This window comes from Triticum aestivum, chromosome 7A, assembly GCF_018294505.1.
Source record: "Triticum aestivum cultivar Chinese Spring chromosome 7A, IWGSC CS RefSeq v2.1, whole genome shotgun sequence".
Taxonomy (NCBI): domain Eukaryota; kingdom Viridiplantae; phylum Streptophyta; class Magnoliopsida; order Poales; family Poaceae; genus Triticum; species Triticum aestivum.
The window spans coordinates 34,601,609-34,609,137 of record NC_057812.1 but is presented as its reverse complement, the minus strand read 5'-3'; positions in this window follow the sequence as shown (position 1 = coordinate 34,609,137).

The following is a 7,529-nucleotide window of genomic DNA, read 5'->3' as shown; positions in this document are numbered from 1 at the left end:
ACCCCCTTGATGGCGGTGGCGGCTCAACATCAACACCACCGGGTGAGGGGATTAGGGCGGAGAGCGGGGCGGTTGGCGGGGAACACCTCCTTGGCGGTCCGTGGGAAAATAAGGTATGAAGGAGAGAGGAAGCCACGGTTGTCATCCGGGTTTAAAGGTGAGGCTCCAGGGAGGAATGTCCTGCTATGGCAGGAAACCAAGCAGGAAGGGGAGGATTCGGCATGAAAATGGAAGGGTGTGTCATGATCATGTATATAGGCATCATGTCCGTGACAAGTAGACCGACTCCTGCCTGCATCTACTACTATTACTCCACACATCGACCGCTATTCAGCATGCATCTAGATTATTAAGTTCATAAGAACAGAGTAACACATTAGGTAAGATGACATGATGTAGAGGGATAAACTCAAGCAATATGATATAAACCCCATCTTTTTATCCTCAATGGCAACAATACAATACGTGTCGTTTCCCTTTCTGTCACCGGGATCGAGCACCGCAAGATTGAACCCAAAGCTAAGCACTTCTCCCATTGCAAGAAAGATCAATCTAGTAGGCCAAACCAAACTAATAATTCGAAGAGACTTGCAAAGATAACCAATCATGCATAAAAGAATTCAGAGAAGATTCAAATATTGTTCATAGATAGACTTGATCATAAACCCACAATTCATCAGATCTCCACAAACACACCGCAAAAAGAGTTACATCAAATAGATCTGCAAGAAGATCGAGGAGAATATTGTATTGAGATCCAAAGAGAGAGAAGAAGCCATCTAGCTACTAGCTATGGACCCGAAGGTCTGAAGTAAACTACTCACACATCATCAGAGAGACCATGAAGTTGATGTAGAGGTCCTCCGTGATCGATGCCCACTCCGACAGAGCTCTAGAAAAGGCCCCAAGATGGGATCTCTTGGGTACATAAGGTTGCGGCGGTGGAAATAGGGTTTTGTGGTGCTCCTGGATGTTTTTGGGGTATATGAATATATATAGGAGGAAGAAGTAGGTCGGTGGAGCCACGAGGGGCCCACGAGGGGGGAGGGCGCGCCCAGGGGGTAGGCGTGCCCCCTGCCTCCTGGCCGCCTCGTTGGTTGCTTGACGTCCACTCCAAGTCCTCTAGATCACGTTTGTTCAAAAAATCACGCTCCCGAAGGTTTCATTCTGTTTGGACTCTGTTTGGTATTCCTTTTCTGCGAAACACTGAAATAGGCAAAAAAACAGCAATTTGCATTGGGCCTTGGATTAATAGGTTAGTCCTAAAAATAATATAAAAGTGTAAAATAAAGCCCATTAAACATCCAAAACAGAATATATAATAGCATGGAACAATCAAAAATTATAGATACGTTGGAGACGTATCAATTATCGGTTTAGTTTGGCCTACTAGATTGATCTTTCTTGCAATGGGAGAAGTACTTAACTTTGGGTTCAATCTTGCGGTGTCTTTTCCCAGTGACAGTAGGGGCAACAAGGCACGTATTGTATTGTTGCCATCGAGGATAAAAAGATGGGGTTTATATCATATTGCTTGAGTTTATCCCTCTACATCATGTCATCTTGCTTAATGTGTTACTCCGTTCTTATGAACTTAATACTCTAGATGCATGTTGGATAGCGGTCGATGTGTGGAATAATAGTAGTAGATGCAGAATCGTTTCGGTCTACTTGACACGGACGTGATGCCTATATTCATAATCATTGCCTAGATATTCTCATAATTATGCCCTCTTCTATCAATTGCTCCGCAGTAATTTGTTCACCCACCGTAACATATGCTATCTTGAGAGAAGCCACTAGTGAAATCTATGGCCCCCGGGTCTATTTTATATCATATAAGTTTCTGATCTACAATTCTAGTTTCCTATTTATTTTATTTTGCAATCTTTACTTTCCAATCTATACAACAAAAATACCAAAAATATTTATCTTAATATCTTTATTAGATCTCAGTTTTGCGAGTGACCTCAAGGGATTGACAACTCCTTTATCGCATTGGTTGCAAGGTTCTTGATTGTTTGTGCAGGTACTAGGTGACTGGCGTGTTAGCTCCTACTGGACTGATACCTTGGTTCTCACAAACTGAGAGAAATACTTACGCTACTTTGCTACATCACCCTTTCCTCTTCAAGGGAAAACCAATGCATACTCAAGAGGTAGCAATAATAAACTTTTATCATGAATAAGGAAATATAAAATAACAACTTTGTTATTGCCTCTAGGGCATATTTCCTTCAGTCTCCCACTTGCACTAGAGTCAATAATCTGGTTCACATTGTTATGTGATTAACACCCATAGTTCGCATCGCCATGTGACTAACATTCGAAGAGTTTACTAGAGTCAATAATCTAGTTCACATTGCCATGTGATTAACACTCAAAAGAGCACTAAGGTGTGATCATGTTTTGCTTGTCAGAGAGGTTTAGTCAATAGGTCTGCCACATTCAGATCCGTATGTATTTTGCAAATTTCTATGTTTACAATGCTCTGCATGGAGCTACTCTAGCTAATTGCTCCCACGTTCAATATGTATCCAGATTGAGACTTAGAGTCATCTAGATCAGTGTCAAGGCTTGGATCTACGTAACTGTTTACGATGAACTCTTTATCACCTCCATAACCGAGAAACATTTACTTAGTCATCTTTAAGGCACCTAAGGATAATTTTGACTGCTGTCCAGTGGTCCACTCCTAGATTACTCTTGTACCCTCTTTGCCAGATAAGTGGCAAGACACACATCAGGTGTGGTACACATCATGGCATATCGTATAGAACCTATGACTAAGGCATAGGGAATGACTCTCATTCTCTCTCTATCTTCTACCATGGTCGGGCTTTGAGTCCTACTCAACTTCGCACCTTATAATACAGGCAAGAATCCCTTCTTGGACTGAACCATTTTGAACTTCTTCAAATCTTATCAAAGTATGTGTCTTGTGAAAGTTTTATTAAGCGTCTTGATCTATCCCTATAGATCTTGATGCTCAATATGCAAGTAGCTTCACCGAGGTTTTTCATTGAAAAATTCTTATTTAAGTATCCTTGTACGCTACCCAGAAATTCTATATCATTTCCAATCAATAATATGTCATCCACACATAATACCAGAAATGCTATAGAGCTCCCACTCACTTTCTTGTAAATACAGGCTTCATCGTAAGTCTGTATAAAACCATATGCTTTGATCACATCATCAAAGTGTATATTCCAACTCCGAGATGATTGCACCAGTCCATAGATGGACCGCTAGAGCTTGCACACTTTGTCAGCACCTTTAGGATCGACAAAACCTTCTGGTTGCATCATATACAACTCTTCTTTAAGATATCCATTAAGTAATGTAGTTTTAGGGTCTATTTGCCAGATTTCATAATCATAAAATATGGCAATTGCTAACACGATTCAGATAGATTTAAGCATCACAACGGATGAGAAAGTCTCATCATAGTCAACTCCTTGAACTTGTCTAAAACGATTTGCGACAAGTCGAGCTTTGTAGACAGTAACATTACCATCAACGCCAGTCTTCTTCTTGAAGATCCATTTATTCTCTATGGCTTGCCGATCTTCGGGCAAGTCCACCAAAGTCCACACTTTGCTCTCATACATTGATCATATCTCAGATTTCATGGCCTCAAACCATCTATCGGAATCTGGGCTCATCATAGCTTCTTCATAGTTCGTAAGTTCGCCTTGGTCTAGTAATATGGCTTCTAGGACAAGATTACCGTACCACTCTGGTGTGGATCGTGCTCTGGTCGACCTACGAGGTTCAATAGTAACTTGATCTGTAGTTTCATGATCATTATCATTTGCTTCCTCTCTAGTTGGTGTGGACATCACGTGAGCAGTTTTCTCTGATGTGCTACTTTCCAATTCGAGAGAAGGTACAATTACCTCATCAAGTTCTACTTTCCTCCCACTCACTTCTTTCGAGAGAAACTCCTTCTCTAGAAAGGATCCATTCTGGCAACAAAGATCTTGCCTTCGGATCTATGGTAGAAGGTGTACCCAATGGTTTCCTCAGGGTATCCTATGAAGATGCACTTCTCCGCTTTGGGTTCGAGTTTATCAGGCTGAAGCCTTTTGACATAAGCATCACATCCCCAAACTTTTAAGAAATGACAGCTTATGTTTCTTGCCAAACCACAGTTCATATAGTGACATCTCAACAGATTTAGACAGTGCCCTATTTAACGTGAATGCGGTTGTCTCTAATGCATAACCCCAAAACGATAGTGGCAAATCGGTAAGAGACATCATAGAACGCACCATATCTAATAAAGTATGATTACAACGTTCGGACACACCATTACGTTGTGGTGTTCCAGGTGGCGTGAGTTGTGAAACTATTCCACATTTTTTATATGAAGGCCAAATTCGTAACTCAAATATTTGCCTCTGCGATCAGATCGTAGAAACTTTATTTTCTTGTTACGATGATTCTCCACTTCACTCTGAAATTCTTTGAACTTTTCAAATGTTTCAAACTTGTGTTTCATTAAGTAGATATACCCATATCTGCTTAAATCATCTGTGAAGGTCAGAAAATAATGATACCCGCTGCATGCCTCAACACTCATCGGACCGCATACATAGGTATGTATTATTTCCAATAATTCATTGGCTCACTCCATTGATCCGGAGAACGGATATTTAGTCATCTTGCCCATGAGGCATGGTTCGCAAGTATCAAATGATTCGCAGTCAAGTGATTCCAAAAGCCCATCAGCATGGAGTTTCTTCACGCGCTTTACACCAATATGACCTAAATGGCAGTGCTACAAATATGTTGCACTATCATTATCAACTTTGCATCTTTTGGCATCAATATTATGAATATGTGTATTACTACGATCGAGATTCAGTAAACCATTCACATTAGGTGTATGACCATAGAAGGTTTTATTCATGTAAACAGAACAACAATTATTCTTTGACTTAAATGAATAACCGTATTGCAACAAACATGATCAAATCATATTCATGCTCAACGCAAACACCAAATAACATTTGTTTAGATTCAACACTAGTCCCTAAGGTAAAGGGAGTGTGCGATGGTGATCGTATCAACCTTGGAATCACTTCCAACACATATCGTCACCTCGCCCTTAACTAATCTTTGTTTATTGTGCAACTCATGTTTCGAGTTACTAATCTTAGCAACTAAACCGGTATCAAATACCCAGGGGCTACAATGAACACTAGTAAAGTACACGTCAATAACATGTATATCAAATATACCTTTGTTCACTTTGCCACCCTTCTTATCCGCCAAGTATTTAGGGCAGTTCCGCTTCCAGTGTCAATTTCCTTTGTGGTAGAAGCACTCAGTTTCAAGCTTGGGTCCAGCTTTGGGTTTCTTCACGGGAGTGGCAACTTGCTTGCCATTCTTCTTGAAGTTCCCTTTCATTCCCTTGCCCCTTTTCTTGAAACTAGTGGTCTTGTTAACCATCAACACTTGATGCTCTTTCTTGATTTCTACCTTCGCCGATTTCAGCATCGCGAAGAGCTCGAGAATCGTTTTCGTCATCCCCTGAATATTATAGTTCATCACGAAGTTTTAGTAGCTTCATGATAGTGACTAGAGAATTTTGTCAATCACTATCTTATCTGGAAGATTAACTCCCACTTTATTCAAGTGATTGTAGTACCCAGACATTTTGAGTACATGCTCACTGACTGAGCTATTCTCCTCCATCTTGTAGGCAAAGTACTTGTCAGAGGTCTCATACCTCTCAACACAGGCATAAGTCTGAAATACCAATTTCAACTCTTGGAATATCTCATATGTTTCATGACGTTCAAAACATCATTGAAGCCCCGATTCTAAGCCGTAAAGCATGATGCACTAAAATATCAAGTAGTCATCATATTGAGCTTGTCAAACATTCATAACGTCTACATCTGCTCCTGCAATAGGTCTGTCACCTAGCGGTGCATCGAGGACATAATTCTTCTGTGTAGCAATGAGGATAATCCTCAGATCACAGACCTAGTCTGCATTATCGCTACCATCATATTTCAACTTAGTTTTTTCTAGGAGCATATCAAAAATAAGGGAGCTAAATCGTGAGCTATTGATCTACAACATAGATATGCAAATACTATCAGGACTAAGTTCATGATAAATTAAGTTCAATTAATCAAATTACTTAAGAACTCCCACTTAAATAGACATCCCTCAAGTCATCTAAGTGATGCGTGATCCAAATCAACTAACCCATGTCCGATCATCACGTGAGATGGGGTAGTTATCAATTTTGAACATCTATATGTTGATCATATCTACTATATGATTCATGTTCGACCTTTTGGTCTCTAGTGTTCCGAGGCCATGTCTGTACATGCTAGGCTCGTCAAGTTTAACCCAAGTATTCCGCATGTGCAAAACTGTCTTGCACCTATTGTATGTGAACGTAGAGTCTATCACACCCGATCATCATGTGGTGTCTCAACACGACGAACTGTAGCAACGGTGCATACTCAGGGAGAACACTTTTACCTTGAAATTTAGTGAAGGGGTCATCTTATAATGCTACCGCCGTACTAAGAAAAATAAGATGCATAAAAGATAAACATCACACGCAATCAAAAATATGTGACATGATATGGCCATCATCATCTCGTGCTTTTGATCTCCATCTCCAAAGCATCGTCACGATCTCTGTTGTCACCGGCTCGACATATTGATCTACATCATAGCATCGTGGTCGTCTCGCCAAGTATTGCTTCTACAACTATCGCTAACACATAGTGATAAAGTAAAGCAATTACATGGCGTTTGCATTTCATACAATAAAGAGACAACCATAAGTCTCCTACCGGTTGCCGATAACTTTCAAAACATAATCATCTCATACAATAACATTCATCACATCGTGTCTTGACCATATCACATCACAACATACCCTGCAAAAACAAGTTATACGTCCTCTAATTTATTGTTGCAAGTTTTACGTGGCTGCTACGGGCTTCTAGCAAGAACCGTTCTTACCTACGGCAAAAACCACAACGGTGATTCGTCAAGTTTGCTATTTTAGCCTTCTTCAAGGACCGGCCGTAGTCAAATTCGATTCAATTAAAGTAGGAGAAACATACACCCACCAGCCACCTTTATGCAAAACTAGTTGCATGTATGTCGGTGGAACCGGTCTCATGTACGTGGACATGTAAGGTTGGTCCGGGCCGCTTCATCCCACAATACCGTCGAATCAAAATAAGACGTTGGTGGTAAGTGATACGTCTCCAACATATCTATAATTTTTGATTGCTCCATGCTATATTATCTTCTGCTTTGGACATTATTGGGCTTTATTATTCACTTTTATATTATTTTGGGGACTAACCTATTAACCGGAGGCCCAGCCCAGAATTGCTGTTTTTTGCCTATTTTAGGGTTTCGAAGAAAAGGAATATCAAATGGAGTCCAAACGGAATGAAACCTTCGGGAACATGATTTTTGGAATGAACAAGATCGAGGAGACTTGCACCCTACGGCAAGCAACCAACAGGGAGGCCACG